Source organism: Meles meles, chromosome 8 (assembly GCF_922984935.1).
Source record: "Meles meles chromosome 8, mMelMel3.1 paternal haplotype, whole genome shotgun sequence".
Lineage (NCBI taxonomy): Eukaryota > Metazoa > Chordata > Mammalia > Carnivora > Mustelidae > Meles > Meles meles.
Window position 1 is genome coordinate 66,089,668 of NC_060073.1, and position 16,562 is coordinate 66,106,229.

At 48.4% G+C, this 16,562-nt stretch overlaps 1 protein-coding gene across 1 annotated transcript in view; it reads right to left on the reverse strand.

Annotated features, from left to right (window-relative positions):
* Positions 1-12,731, reverse strand: part of TENM4 (teneurin transmembrane protein 4) — a 593,562-nt gene extending 580,831 nt beyond the window's left edge. The window contains exon 1 of the mRNA XM_046016487.1: positions 12,612-12,731. The gene's annotated coding sequence lies outside the window, so the exon portion shown is untranslated. The remainder of the gene's footprint in view (positions 1-12,611) is intronic.
* Positions 12,732-16,562: the final 3,831 nt, after the last annotated feature.

Sequence of the window (16,562 nt, forward strand, 5' to 3'; positions counted from 1 at the left end):
TGGGACTTGGGGGCACCCATTTGCTCACTTCCAGCCCTGGGCTCTGAGTTTTCAGTTTCCTCTCTGCCCCTCTGCACACCCCCTGTTTGCAACTCTGTGTCATCAGGTCCCAATTAAGTTCTGTTTCCAAGTCAAGGCAGGGTCACCCTGTTTTGTTAGGTCGCCAGCTTTTCCATAAAGTGACTAGATTGCATCAATGCATATTTAAGTTCCCAAAAGGGCACTTGGGTAAGAAGCTACAGAATTTCTAAAACCAAGTTTAGAAAATGTGAAGTGAAAATGATTCTTTATTCAAAGATCCAAGATAGTAACCAAGGAAACAGAAAGGGCTGCTGATAACATCACATCCAGGAATGCCACTGCAACTGCAAATGAGCATAAGACCCCAAGTAAGTCATGGGAAGTGGGAGAAAGCAGCGGAGCAACTGTACTGGGCACGGATCGAAGCTGGTGTTGGGTGTTGGGTATTAGGCATCTTTCCAGAGTTCTAAGCTTCTGTTTCCTGTCATCTGGTTTAAAATTAATTGGCATGAATTTTTTATGACCAGAGAGCAAACAGACTCAAAGGCCTGCAGAAGAGGCTCAGACTTTCTGGAGAGTTCCTGTTTTTCATGAATACAAGCTACAAAGTTGTGCAGACACAGGAAAGCAATGATTTCTTCCTGGGCCAACACCTCTTCCATGAAGTCTCCCACCAGCCTGTGTCAGGATGAGTCACCCTCACTTGGCTTCCCTTCCAGCAACACTTTAATTAAAGTCTCTGTTAAGCAGTTACTCTTTCTTCTTCTTCTAAAGTATTATTTTTCTGTTTACCCAAATTCATTAAATACAATAAAAACTCACCTACGACTAGCAGTATGATTTTAGACGGGTTTCCTTCCAACCCTTGTTGCATGCATGTCCCCAAGCACATTCACATACATCCACATCCAGACACTTAACGAAGTGGGATCCTATTATACACACTAATATTTATCTTTTTTAAAGGGTCACATAAAGGCACAATTAATCCCTACTCATGAACATACAGGTGTTTTCATTTTTTCACTAGTGGAAATACTTTAATATTTTTGTACATATATCTCTGTGTTGTTGCTTGATTGTATACTTAGATTATATTGCTCAACAGTTTTTTAAAAAAGATTTTATTTATTTATTTTAGAGAGAAAGAGAAAGAGAGAGACAGTGAGTGGTGGAAGCTAAGGGGGAAAGGAGAGGGGGAGGAGGAAGGAAAGAATCCCAAGCGGACTACGTGTTGACTGCAGAGCCCCCACGTGGGGCATGGTCTCAGGACCCCGAAATCATGATCTGGGCTGAAATCGAGAGCCAGATGCTTAACCAACTGATCCACCCAGGCATCCCACTACTTAACATTTTTTTAAAACATTTTATTTTTAAGTCATCTCTACACCCAGCATGGGGCTCGAACTCATGACCTGGAGATCAAGAGTCACATGCTCTACTGATTGAGCCAGCCAGGCTCCCCTTTATTGCTTGATATTTTTTTTTCCAAAGATTTTATTTATTTATTTGACACAGAGAGATCATAAGTAGGCAGAGAGGCAGACAGAGAGAGTGAGAGGGAAGCAGGCTCCCTGCTGAGCAGAGAGCCCAATGTGGGACTCGATCCCAGGACCCTGAGATCATGACCTGAGCCAAAGGCAGCGGCTTAAACCACTGAGCCACCCAGGTGCACCAATTGCTTGATATTTTTTAACAAAAGATTTTCTTTATTTATTTTGAGAGAGAGAGTGAATGAGCAGGGGAGCGGGGGCAGGACAGAGGGAGGGAGAGAATCCCAAAGAGATTCCACGCAGAACGCAGAGCCCGAGGTGGGGATCCATCCCACGACCCTGAGATCGTGACTCAATTGCTTGACATTTTTAAGAAATTTGTAACTGCCCCCCACAAAAGACGGTATCACTTTCAATTTCCACTGGCAGCATAGAGGCATGCTAATTCCTCATGATCTCATCTGTTTTAGGCATTAATGTGCTTTTTTATCTTTATCAGTGTGATAGTTAAATGGAGCCTAGTTATTTTAGTCTGTGTTTTTGGGTATCAGTTGAACACCTGTTTCTATGCCTCTTGGCCATTTGCAGTTCTTTAGGAAAGGCATGTTCACAGCCCCTTGCCCATCGCTTGGTTGGGTGTTAGCCTTTTTCTGTTTGGTACATAGAGCTTGCCATTGGCCTTCTGCCTTGACTCTAATTTTTAGCTTTCTTCCAGTGAGGTCCATCACAGTAAATGGCGCTACCAGGTACTGCTGCCCCACCAGAAGTCTGGAGGCCTGTCCTGACACCTCCCTGCATGTTCTCCCCACCAGTCACCAAGTCCCACCATTCCTATTTCCTAAGTAGACCTTAAATCTGCTCTTGCTCACAATTCTCCCTCTCCAGCACCATGACCCTCACTGACCCACCATCACCCCTCACCTGGACTTCCACCGTAGCCTCCGAATTGCTGCCCATATCCTCTCCTCCAATTCTCTCACTGCCCAGAAACTAGAGGGATTTTTTTTTTTTAATGCAAATCAAATCATCGCCACTAACCTAAAGCTCTTTGACAGCTTCTTATCCCGTTCAAGATCAAATCCAAAGTCCAGAGTGTGCACTTGTGCCCAAAAAGGCTGTTTCCGGGACCCAGTTTCTGTGCTGCTTGGGTCCCTCTTGATACAACCATCTCCCCTTCCGTCTCCATACTTAGTCACACTGACTTCCTTGCAGTTCCTCAAATGGGTCATTCTTCTTCCTAATTCAAGGCCCTGGATGTGCTGTTCTATCTGCCTGGAAAGTTGTTTGCTCCTCTTTCTTTGTTGGCTAACCCAAATTTATCCTTCAGGCTTCTCAGCATAAACACTATCTCCTCCGAAAAGCCCTAAACCCCCACACTAAGTGAGCCCCTCTCGCTATTTACTGGAGCTTTCCTTTGAGGCACATGGTCCAAGCACTCTGTGGTTGGATAAAGGGTATTGAGTTTCCAGGCTCCACCCACAGGGAGGACTGAGTCCTGCTAGGTTTCCCATTGTATCCAGATGGACTCGAGGCCTGAGTGGGTCAGGACCTGCAAGGGAAGGACACCAATGACCCACAAAGTCGGGCTGGTGACAGCACAGGGTAATGCCACCTTTCTGGCAGTCCCTGCTCACGAGGTTCCAGCAACTCCGAGGCTCAGAGATGCTTCCTGAGCTCTGTGTATCGCTTCTTCAGCCGGGGGAGCTGATTTCAACAACCTCTGTTGACCCAGGCAAAGCTGGCCAGGTTGCCGCCAGCTGCCTGAGCAAGGAGGCGCTCTCCCCTGAGGATCATGCATTTTCCAGCTTCATCATTGTTGGTGCTCAGATTTTTTCCCCCCTGGACTTCTGCTGCTGATTAGGTCCCCAAAACATGTTCACTTTAGCTTTCTTCTGGGTATTTCAGAGTCGGGAGGTTTGCTCCTTTTTCTCTCTGTCGGTTAGATCTCATTTTGTGCGTGTGTGAGATTGCAAAAATGAAGCATTTCAGGTATGAAGCAATTTAGGATGAGAAAATTGTACTCTAGCCACAAGGTCCTGGCCCTAACAACCTAACAACCTCCCGCGGCTTGGTGGGCTCCAGAGTGACACCCTGATGCATTAACTGGCCTCCGCAAGACCAGCAGTGTCCTCATCCAGACGGCCTCCCCACAGCCACGTCCTCTGCAGGTGCCCCAAGCCAGGGACACGCTATACCAAGCTGCTCTCAGAACGAGGCAGCTTTCTGGGTTGTGTGAGAGATAATAATGGTTTTAGGATTTACCTAAAAGCATGGAAAGTCCAATAAGAATCCAAGAGGTAGGAGACCATCATTTCTTTTCAATCAGGCCCATCAGAGCCATGTGAGAGGGCTTTGTAACTTTTAATATCCAAGCAAGTCAGGTCTTCCTGAAACATCACTGTCCACCCCACCTCCAGCACCGTCATGCTCGCCCGTTTGTTCAACAAGCAATCCCTGGCTATCTACTCTGTGTGTCAGACCCAGACTGGAATTGGTGGCCAGAAAGATTTTCAGAGACAGCATGGGCCCAACCCGTGAGCGAAGCCCGGTTCTGACTCAGATGACTGCATGACACACAGAAAGCCATTTAACGTCTCTGAGCTTCCTTCCTCATCTGCAAAGCAGAGATCCCATTCCCAATCTTGTGAGCATCCTAGGGAAGCGCGTTTCTCAATCACCTAGTAGGGGCCTGCTGGTCAGCCTTGGTCAGCACCCACTGCTTTCATGATTTCTACCACTAAAGATGGTCAGTTAGACAAGACCCCAGCACTAAAAGGTACAAGCATTACCACTGGGGGTATCGGCAATCTCAGTGGGACTCAGCCAGGAAGGGTTCAGTTTTAGTGGGGTGGGACTAGACGAGGCAGGCTTCAAACAAGACTCCAGAGCACAGTGTTTGCAAAACCGAAAGGTCCACAGCCAGGAGTGTGGAATGTGGATCTATTCTGAGAAGCACCAGCAGCAGAAGGAGAAGTGAAACCTCTGGGAGCACAGATGGATCCAGGGCTGGAGCCTAGAAGGCCTCATGGGCCAGGTTCTAAGAGCAGGTTCGTCCATCACAGGTTTTTAAGCTGGATGATCATAGGGCCGGATTTGTCCTTAAGATCAAGCACTCCAGCTGCCATGAGGCTGGATGGAAGGGGTGAGGCTAGGAATGAGGCGGGGATGGGGAGAGCCACAGAGTGGCAGCTGATCCAGGCCCAAGGGGAGGGTCCCTAACTTCATTCATGAGGCCATAATCATGCCTTGCCCAGCTCCCAGAACAGCCCAACTGCAGTGACCCAGTTACAAGAGACTGTGGGCCTGGCTGCTCTGGAAATGCCCTGGGAAGGCTACTTTCTGACAGCAATGGCAAAACGTTCCATCTCAAAACAACCTGTTCCCTTCTGACACCGCTGGGACAGCACAGTCTTGCACACTGGCCTTCCAGTCCCTGGGCCATCTCACAGCGCCAGGCCTACATGGTGACTGAGCTGCTTCTCTGCCAAATTCATTCAATTATTAATATTATTATAATATTACATTATTTTTCTGTGTGGACCCGTGCTCAGATCTGAAGGTAGTATGAGATTGCAACAGACAAGGTCATGGGCCCAAGAGGATTACAGTCAAGGACACTGGCCCGTGCTGTAACCCAAAGCTGAATGCTGAGTGTTCAAGGGCGGGCCCAGTGACAGGGCTGCAGGGACAAGAGAGATGGAGCTGTGGATTCTCCTTGGCAAGATCAGAAAAGCTTCATGGAAGAAGCAGCACTTGTCTGGACCCTGGAGACGAAGAAGACAGTCGATGGACAAAGAGTGGAGGAAAGGGCATCTGAGGCTGAGGGAAGGCGGGGGTGCAGACAGCAGTGATGCCTTCTTTGGCTGCCCCGCAGGGGACAAGGAGCAGGTGACAAGAGGCAAAGGCAGTAAAGGGGCTGAGGCCCTGCTGGAAGAGGCCTGATGTCACTTTCTACATTTTTCCTTAAGCCGCGGGAACCACAGCCACATAAGAAGGAACAAAGCAGTGACCTTTATTAGGCACCACTGTGCGCCTGGCAGCGTGGGCTGTAGAACCACCCTGCAAGGTATGTATTATCACATCCCCGTCTCCCAACTGAAGAAACTGAGGCTCCGAGAGATCACCGGACCTGCTCTCAGGCTGCTGGGTGGGAAGAGAGCCCACGTACCTGCCCTGGAGCTTAAGGGTCCTCCCTCTACACACCAGCCCCCAAATGAGGAAGGCAGCCGCTTCACGTGCTTCCAACAGCCAGGGAAACAGACTCCTTATCACCGCCACCACCCGTGTCACGGACTACAAGTTTTATTCTCATAAAGGACAAAATGCACCAGATGTGTCTCCGTGTAGCAGGATATTATAAGATTCCTGAGCATATATGTTTAATTAAAATCATCCGCTACCAATGACTGCCTATGGTCACCGTGTGCTTATAACATGTGAGGTGCTTTTCCCTCCATGTTTGTAACAACTTTTACAACAACCCTATAAAGCAGGTTTTACTTTTCCAGTTTTATAGCTGAGGACGTGGAGGCTCAGAAAGGCAAAGTGATTCGCTCCAATTACACAGAGCAGCAGAGCACAAGCAGAAGCCTGCGTTCCGGTGCTTGGACCGACCTGCCATCCTCAAACTTAACATGTCAACAGCTCAACCCTCATCTCCCAAGGGTCCTCTTCTGCTGGTCCCTATCTGAGTGAGTGACGCCACTTTCCACCAGCAGCAGCACAAGCTACAAACCTAGCTGACCCCCCGTACCCCTCTCCTTCATAGCACCCCCACATTAACTCATCACGGACCCCTGCTGGTTCTAACCCTCCCCTTAGTCACCTTCTCACCATCTCGGCCACCTCTGCCTCCACTACCCTAGTCCAAGCCACAGTCAACTCTCACCTGAGCTGCTGCAGTAGACCCCCAACTGGTCTCCCTGTATCCCATGCTCATAGGAGATGTGAGCACTCCCCCGCTCCCAGGGCCGGACAGCCTGGCTCCTGCTGGCAGCTCCGCCTCCTCTCGCCGAATGTCCTGCCCCTTTCATTTCTCAAACACCCTACTGTCCATCCCATTTCAGAGCATTTACACACTGTTTCTTTTATCGCTACTCCCAGCTTCACAGACCTTTTTTTCAGATCTCAGCTCAAACACTTCCTCCAGGAAGCCTTCTCAGACCTCCAGTCCAGATCAGCAGGTATAGAGCAGGACAGTTGTGCCATAGGTTAAAATGATGAAGGACATTCATGCCAATCACTGTGCAGTCCCCGCCCCCAAGCCCCTGCATGCATCCCACCATGACCTGAGCTCCTCCCCACAATCCACAAGGTAAGGCATATGTGGCAGATGGAAGGCCCCCAGGCCCCCACTGGGCATGATGGCAGAGACCTGTTCCAACGAGCCTGTGCACATGCACTCGGATTGCTAAATATTTTGAATGTCACGTCTGCTCTTGATCTTGTATTTCTCATAGTTCATAGTTATGGACTTATCTGGGTGACTATTCGGAGTCATGAACTCTGGGAGGGAAGGGAGCACAAAAGTGAAGTTCACCATGTTGAGGCTCAGTACAGAAGACCTGAGTGACGGGATGGATTAAATGAATGGAGGGGAGTTATTTCCTCTGCCTTTCTGGCCGCAGGGGCTCAGCTTTGCAAACAATTTCAGGCATCGAGCAATGAAGAAGCCAGGCGCATGCAACCAAGCATCAGCAGGGATCACAGTGACCAAGGAGGGGCTCCTTGTCCTGCCAGGATGAGATCAGGGGGAAGAAGGCAGAGTCGTTCTGGGCTTGACTCTTTCCTGCTCATGAGTCACTTTACCCATCTCATGGAGAGCTCTCAAACCCATTCCCTCGTCCTTAGCAATCAGGTAACACTTCAGTCCAAAAGACCACCTTTCCTCATGGTTGTTATCACAAGACTTAGTAACTTCCCTACTTTACCTGTCACCCTCTTGGATTCTTCTTTTACAAAAAACAAGGTCTTAAAAGGTACCTCTGATCATGTCTTCCTTCTGTGGCTTCCCACTGTCCTCAAGTACATTCAAACCCAGTTCCTGGTTTATAAGGTCCTCATCTCTGGGCCCTGTCTGTCCTTGCAACATCACCATCTGCTTCTCTCCTGATTCTCTTCTCTTTCCTCCATCAACACATACTTCTTCCTGCCTCAGGGCATTTGCACATGCTGCCCCAATTCCTAGAACCTCCCCAGCAAATTGCCATCTACATTCTAGGTTTTAGCCTATACGGTACAAACTTTGAAAGGCCTAACCTGCCTAACCCTGGTTGCCCGGTTTCTCCTATTATCCACGGTTCTTCTTTTGTTACATGTACTCAGCATGACTGAACTACTTGTTCAGTGTCTGTCTTGAAAAGAGGCCCCATGTGGGCAGGGAGCCTGTCATCTTGTCCATTGCTATATCTGCCCTCACTGCTCAGCCCCGGGGTTCCTGACACAGAGGCTCAAGCAATATTTGATGAACGAATAATCAGTATGATGAGGCTGTAAGCTTGGACCTTTCTCCTCTGTCTCCAGGGTCAAAGCTGAAATGTAAATTCCAGTGGCCTCCATAGAGATTTCAGGAATTAGCCCACTAATGACCTCCCTTCTGATGGGTGGGAGGGGTCTGAAAATACAGCACTGCAGCTCCCTAAGGGACCAGATGGAACTCTTAAGAGAGAACCTGGACTGTTAAAAAAATAAATAAATGAAAAAAAAAATGACTGGAAAAGAAGAAAGGAAGGAAGAAGAAGAGAAGACAAGGTCTCAGGAGGAAAAAAAATGCTGGTCAGGTATGGTCAAGAAAAAACAAACTGAAGATTCACCCTCATAAGAAAAGACAGCCCCCTGGTGAGCCAAGAACTGGGTCCTCCTGTTCCAGGAAATGGGCACAAGATACATACATTCTTGCACTTCCTTTGACCCGACAAACTGTGTGACCGTCGTGCAGAGACTTGCCTTTCTCTGTACCTCAGCTTCCTCCCCTACAAAAGACCCAGGAGCGGGCACCTGGGTGGCTCAGTTGATTAAGCAACTGCCTTCAGCTCAGGTCATGATCCCGGAGTCCTGGGATCAAGTCCCACATTGGGCTCCCAGCTTCATGAGGAGTCTGCTTCTCCCTCTGACCTCTCCTTTCATGTTCTCTCACTCTGTCTCTGTCTCAGATAAATAAATAAAATTAAAAAAAAAAAAAAAAAAAGACCCAGGAGCACCCAGGGCTTCCAGATCTGAATTCTCATGCAAAGATCTGCAGAGAAAAACTGAAGTGGAGGGGTGCCTGGGTGGCTCAGTGGGTTAAAGCCTCTGCTTTCGGCTCAGGTCATGATCCTGGGATCCTGGGATCAAGCCCTGTATCGGGCTCTCTGCTCAGCAGGGAGCCTGCTTCCTCCTCTCTTTGCCTGCCTCTCTGCCTACTTGTGATCTCTGTCTGTCAAATAAATAAATAAAATCTTAAAAAAAAAAAAAACTGAAGTGGAGAAGATGGAAGCCATGACATATGCAGGCCCAGAGATCAGAGAGCCGCAGCACTCTTCAAGGCAGAAGGGCTCAGGGTCAGGGGCCAGGAGCCCCCATCCCCTCTCCTCCAGCCAGTTCCAGGCTACTGACTACTCTGACATCTTCAGCCTCCAACGAACTGGGTACATTTGTCTGACGTAACTGAATGTCAACCAGGCTGCCTGGGCCCCCCGGAAACAGCCTCAGAAGCTGCCACAGGTGTAGACATAGTGTTCTGGGTGAAGGGGCAGGAGGCAGGTCTGGGCCTGATACTCATGGAGCCCAGAGTCCCAGGTGTTCCAGTGGCCTGGAGATCATCTGGGGAATGGTCTTACCTTTTTTTTTTTTGTCTCTCAGACCCTCTGGTAGTTTCTTGAACCTTATAGACCCTTTCCCAGAAAAATATTCCTAAATGCACTAAAAAAAAAGAGAAAACAAAACAAAACAAACAAAAAAAAACCCAAAAAAACCCCCACCCATACGATCACATTGGAAGCCAATTGCATTAAAATGGTTATCGAAATGTTAAAATGATACACCTGTGATACAGTGATATTTTTATTTGTTTTTAAAGTCAGGATTTATAACAAATCTGGTGGCTGGTCTAATAATGCTCATAACCTTGAAGTAGTTGTGAATGTAAATATATTTTGAGGTATCTCCAATAATGATAATGGGACACAAAAAATACCCGATTTTTCCCGATAACAGAGTCCCCGAGACTTCTGACACTATTGTGGTTTATTGCCTATATTCACAACCGGGTAAAATGCTAACTTCTTCCACTCCCCGTGCTTACGTACATAACCTCTGATTTGGGGCAGTGACCTGACTTACAGAGGAGGAAATTGGAGCCCCGCAAGGGGCAGAGACTTGCACAGATACCCAGCGAGTGAGAACTGATACCAAACTCTAATATAGGCCACCAGCCACGCTCTGGCCATCCCGCTGAGCCACCTCCCAAGGGCAGCGTTCTCCAAACTCCTTACCCAGGATCATATTTCCCTTCTCTCAGTCTTGGTTTCCTCATCTGTAAAATGGGAACAATCGCACCCACTTCTGCAGGCTACTGTGAGGACAGGACGGCCTTGTTACCTGGATTGGGCTCTGTATCTGCATAGATGAGTAATGTGTGAGTGATAACTAGATGTTGCCTCATGGGAAACCAAAGGATATGAATTTTGGGTTTCAGGAAGGGGGAAGGTCCAGGCTGGCAAATCTGAATGCCTACAGGGGTCATTAATAAGGAGGAGTGGGGACTGTAGCAAACTCAAAAACTCATGTCCTCCTAAAAGGGGCAGCCACCATTCAAGTATTAGTAGACAATGCATGCAAATTTGCTGCATGCATTTTTTAAGAGACGGCGAAAATCCTTATTTTTAGCAAAATGTCCTGGATTTTATATTAAATGTCTTTTTTTTCTTTAAAGATTTATGTATTTATTTTAGAGAAAGAATGCGCACGCACACATGCTCCTGAGCAGGGGGAAGAGCAGAGGGAGAGGGAGAATCTCGAGCAGAGTCCCCACTGAGCTCAGAGCCCAGCTCATGGCTCCTTCTCACAACCCTGACATTATGACCTGAGCCAAAGTCAAGAGGCAGATGCCTAACCAACTGAGCCACCCAGGCACCCCTTAAATGTCTCAATAATTAAAATGGGACGTGAGCCCCCAAAACATGTCTATAGGCTGTCAGTTTGCAGCCTCTGGGGTTTATAGGTAGGGGAGTTCCACGGCCTGGGGGGGTCAGTGTCTTCCCTTATAGGCCAAGAGGGTCCTCACTTCGTCCAGGCCCTGGAGGTTAGATGGTGCCTGTGCAGGGTGGGCATTCTTGCTAGGGCAGCCGAGGCCCCCCAGACAGAGACAGCTGATCCTAAAATTGTGCTTCCCACACCTCACTGCTGTGAGGCTGCCTTGTTTTATTAATAACCCTGGATCATGCTCACAGCACATCAAGGTAAACAGAGATGCTTCTCAGGCGGGTAATGCAGGCAATTCTAACAGAAGAAGAAACGGGCTCCCAAATATAAATAGGAAGATAAGATAAACAGACAGAGATGCAAGCCTGCTTCCCGCAAATTTGTAGGCTGAGTCACAGGTCTAGAGAGTCGTGGAAGGGACCTTGTTTGGAGGATGGGGGACATCAGCAAGAGAAAAGACTTGCCAAGGGTCACATTCATCACACACATACTTCTGATTTCTATCAGCATCAGTCTCCTCATCTGAAAACCCTAACAGAGCCCTTCACTGTGGCCTGAATGCTTCATGTTCTATCCCTCCCCATGCTGCTGTCCATGCTGCCTTTCCTTCACCCCAGCCATCTCCAGCTCCATAATCTTCAAGGGCAACTCTGGATTGCCTTTAGCGACCTGCCCTGACTCCTTCCTCTGAGCCTCTGTCGGCCACAGCCCACGGTGCAGAGGACCATGCCTGCTGGTGGAGGTGTCTACCCCACGAGCCAGCTAGGACTTACAGACTGCATGGCCCTGCCTCGCCCAGCTTGGCCTACCCAGAGCCCCACACAGGGCCCAGCACATGGGAGTGCTCTGCAAAGCCCTGCTGAATGGAGCCAGGAATGATGCACAGTGAAAGTCCCTCTCACGGAGCCATACGGAGGTTGCCCATAAAGACTACGGGAGAGCTCACCATATGCCATCTTGACATCAAGTCAACGTGCCAACTGGTTGAGTCCAAGAAAAAATAGAGACTTTGGTCTATTTCATCAAAGACCAGCCAAAACCAGGGTGAGGAAAGAGCACTGTTATTTTGATAATCCCTCTTGGGAACAAAAGGGGGAGGCAAATTAAGTGGCTATGGAGAATCCGCTATGTGCCAGGCTCCATACTGGACACTTTCACAGACGGCCTTGTTTCGCTCCCAGGAGCTTTAGAAGGAGCTGGTGCATCTACTTTACAGGTGTGGAATGAGGAAAGGGAGGTCCATCCATGGCAAGAAGGCGAGAACGCAGGACCAAAGCCAATCCACACATCTCCAGAGTTTCCTCCATTCTGTCAAAGTCACCACTGTAATTAGCAATGAACTTCTTCCATCCTGCTGGTTCTAAACCATTTTAGAACAAGGCAGAGGAGCAGGGGGTGGAGCTTTAAATAAATGACTTCCCCATGGGTACCGCTAGCCCTGCCGCTGCCACAGGTCTGGGGGCTTGAGAGAAGGGGTTCACTGCAGGGGTCCCTCTGATACTCCCTGTGAAAAGCATTGAGATGCAAAAGGAAGAAGAGAAGCCCAAAGTCCTCCCCCAACGCCCAGTCACTATAGCTATGGAGTGGGTAGGAGAGAAAGGGTTCCGTTCAGTTTTCTTCAGATTTTATTTTTAAAACATTATTTACATTTATGTGTTGCCCTCCAGAAAATCTTGGTTTAGAGAGTGCCTGCTGGAAGCCAGAAGTCCTCAGGTTGGTACACATCTCAACCTACTAGTACTAGCTCAAATAGCAGTTAAGATGGGCTACGAATAGGGCTTTGTAAATGTCATGGCTAACACAACAGACACCCTTCTGACTGCTGAGTGCATGCCCTGGGCATTTCCAGCTTCTAATTAGACAAGATCCTGCATCCAACACTGAATTCCCTCGCGTCATAAATGTTGCGGCAGGTACCTGGAGTAAGGAACCTGACGTCCCACACCGACCTAACTCCTGTGACTCGGTTTCCATGCCTAGACCATCCACAGGGCTTCTGGGATGACAATTAAGTTCAGGGCGTGCCTTGGCCTCCCCATCCTGGTCCCCACCGTTTTCACTTCAGGGCTGCTGGGTGCCGAGTGCTGGAGGCAGCAGAGGCATGGAGGGGAACAATGACAGCGAACATACTATTTATTTCCTCAGCCTCACCTCCATTGGACCTTTTAATCCTACTTTGTCGATTGGGCTAATATTTTACAAGCCCACGATATGTCGTTTTTTATGAGCCCATAAAAACCTTCAGAGTGAAATCAAATTCACCTGCCACACTCCGGCTTAAAGATGAAAGCCAAAGAGTGGAGCCTACCCTTCCAGGTTCTCTGTAATCAAACCGGCCGCCTCCCCTCCCAGCGTGTGCTCTCTGCCCTCTCCTCAAGTCGCCTTGTCCTTCTCCACGTTCTGCCCGTTCCCGCCTCTGCACCTCTCCTCATGCTGTTCCTCTTCTGGAACAATCCAAACCCCTCCAGCACCTGCTCTCTAACCCACCTGTGAGAAGAATTTCCGGCAACTCGAGCTTCTGCTGCCTCCCCCTCTTCCGAATTCCATGATGCTCACAGTAGCGGACATTATTCAGTATTCTTTTCTTCTCAGGGGCTATTTCTACTGAGGCAGGGCCCACTGTGAGTTTCTGAACCTTTCCAGGTTCCCACATGCTCTCAGAAGAAGGAGAACTCCTCCAAGGCAGGGTGGATACACACCCTTACCCTGGTGTCCTCACGTGAGAAATCCCTCCCATTCTTCAAAGCCCACAACAAGTGCTCCCTCCTCCAGGAAGCTTTCCTTGGTCCATCAAGTGGGTCTTGATACCTCCCATCTATGACTTCTGACAGCACTTCACTTGAATCTTTCTCAGATTCAGATCACCTCCTGCCATGTAGGCATTTATGTGACTGGGAGTCCGTGAGGGCAGGGGCTATGTCCCATTCACTTCTCCTTTCACGGCACCCAGCACAGGACTTGACATAGAGTGCAATTTCGGTAAACATATTCTGAATAATGATAATAACAGCAGCAGCAGAAAACAGGCATAAAACACTGGCTATGAGTTAGGCATTATTGCAAATGCTTTATATATATGAGCTTATTTAAGGCTTTCCATATACTAGCTTATTTCATGCTCACAGCCTCCCTGGAAGACACATCCTGCAAGGACTCCCGTTTTTCAGATGAAGAAACTGAGTCACAGAGAGTCAGGTACTATGCCCAAGGTCAAGTAAGTGACAGAGCTTCTGCCTGAATCCAGGCAGGGCCATGGGCCTTTAGCAACCATGATCTTTACCGCTCAGCATCACCACCTCTGAATTCATTCATCTTTATACACCCGGTGCCCAGCAAAGAAGCAGGTTGTCAGCAAGGGCTCCATCAGCAAGTGCCTGCAACACCCCTTCACAGGAAGCCTGCCACCAGGCATGGTGAGACACAAGATGGGAAGAGCACCTGGCAGAATGGACACGATCCCAGCCCAGCTGGCCACAGCACAACCAGAAGTGGGCTGTCCGTCCGCCTTCTCTTCATGAGAGGCACCAACCCCCATCCCACGCAGCCTTCTCTGCCAGGACAAGCAGGGAGCCCAGACTGTGTGACTGTGTGCATGGTTACTCTCAGGACTGGCTGCCACCTATTTCTGTCTTTGTTAAGGCTTTCACACCATTTGTCTTCCAAAAGACCCCCTCTCCAGCCCCTGTTGGGAATAATCCATTTGTGTGACTGTCAGGCTCTCTGACCCAAAACTAGAAGGCAAGGAAGTAGACCCCACACAATACATTTTTGACTTCAGTTATTTTTATAGCCACTTGCCCCTATTTGTACCTGCAATGTTACCTTTTTCAGTTACTACAAAATGGGGAGGTTTCTAGGGTTTTAGAATATGACTCAAAAGCCAAATGAAATTAACCCTTGGCTGATTTATTCCTAGACCATGTGCAAAGGGACCAGGGCTCCAGACACACAAAGGACACGACAGTGGAAGGTTCTGGAGCTATGGGTCCATGTCCTCTCACATCAGCTCTGCACCATACAGCACAGTCAACTACATGCACCAGACCTTCCCTTGCTACCAAAATCTATCCCACCTAATGCCTCCTGAAAGGATAATCCTCTGCTAAATCCTACACAACCATTTCCAATGTCTGCTGGTAACGGACACTGGGAAGCGAGCGAACGTGCCTCGGCTCAAAATACATTTGCTAATAACTCTCATGCGGAAAGAGCTTCATGCCTGCTGATTTCGAGGCTCTGGAAATCAGACTCCTGACAAATTTCCTTTGGCTTTGTTTCACATAATCCCCCTTCTGTCTGCTTCATGCTCTTCTCTAAATGTGTTGGGTCCCAGTGGGCCATTGTCCTCCATGAATGATAGCTTCTTGCTCGACAAATGGCCCTCCATCTATCATTGTGGAGCTCCAGGGGCAAAAACAGGAGCTCCTCTGTTTCTTTCCACAAGCAAGCACAGTGACGGCCCAGCCTTGGACCCCCCCTCCCCCACTGTCTTTGGGAGGGTCACCAAGGCTGTTGGGAGTTCTGGGGAGGTGAGTAAAGGCTGAGCCACTTCCACTTTCCATGGGAAGACCTTCTGGTCTGTGGAGACCCCACTTATGTTCTCCCAGGTGGCCAGTCCCTGCAATCATCCATCCTCCTCTCTGCCACCCGAGTCTTTCTTCCAACCGTGTCATCCATCACTCTGTTGAGTTCTGAGAATCTAATGAGATAATCATGCTAAGAGTGTTTTGCAAATACAGAATGGGCAGGGAAGTTAAGGGGACTAGCTTCACAGTCAGGAAGACCTGGGATCAAATCCGACTTGCCACTTTCAAACTGGGTGGCCTTGCAAGAGCCACAGAACTTTTCTAGGCCTCAATGTTCTCATCAGCAAAGTAGGAACAGTAATGCCTGCCTTGCAGAGTCACCATGAAACTCAAGTGGGTATTGAAAGGGACAGAAACCACTATGCCAGTGCCTGACAAATAAATGGAAGGCACTTACCAAGGGATACTACTGTTTTGAAGAAAATAAGAGGATAATAATATTAATAAGAATTCTGTATTTTTCCTAAAACACTAGACAAATGGGTGGTAGAGAGAAATGAATGAGGTTTTCTGTGGCTTTACATCTCCCCTGAAAAGGTGATGGAGCCTGAGCTTGGGAAGCCTGATGGTGTGATTTCCAAGCTACTTAGCACAGCCCTGGAGCAAGCCCAGACTCTGGCTCTACCACTTGTTGTGACCTTGGCTAAGTGACTAAACCTTTCCAAGCCTCAGGTCCTTCCTCTGCAAACTGGGATAAAGGAGATCTACCTCTTAGGTCTGTTGTGAGTACCACTGCGGTAATGCAGGGAAAACACTAGTCTTCAGTTCCTGGCATATAGTGGGTGCTAAAGAAATTTTAGCTTATTACATTACTTACTAATTACTTATTCATTAGATACCTAACAGAAGTCCAGGGCATTGTGCTGGGTGCTACGGCAGAGGAGGAGGGGGAAGAGGAAAGGGGAGAGGAAGGAAAGAGGAGTAAGACATGATCTTTATCCTCATAAAGCTTACAGACTAATGCAGTGATTCTCAGCCCTGACTACATACTGTGGTAACCGAGGGAACTTTAAGAAATTCTGCTGCTCAGGGCCCCCACCCAGAGATCCTGATTCAGTTGTTCTGGGGTCAAGCCTGGATATCTGTATTTTGCAGAAGCTTCCCAGGGGATTCTAAAAGAAAGACTGGATTAAGATATGAAGACATGGATTCTTTAAACACATATGCTTAAGGCTCCAACAGAATTATGTACAAAGAGTAACAGAAACATATGCAAAGGCAAAGATTATGCCTTATTATTTAAGCTAAGTAATAGTGTGAGACTAGTTCGCCCAAACGGGGA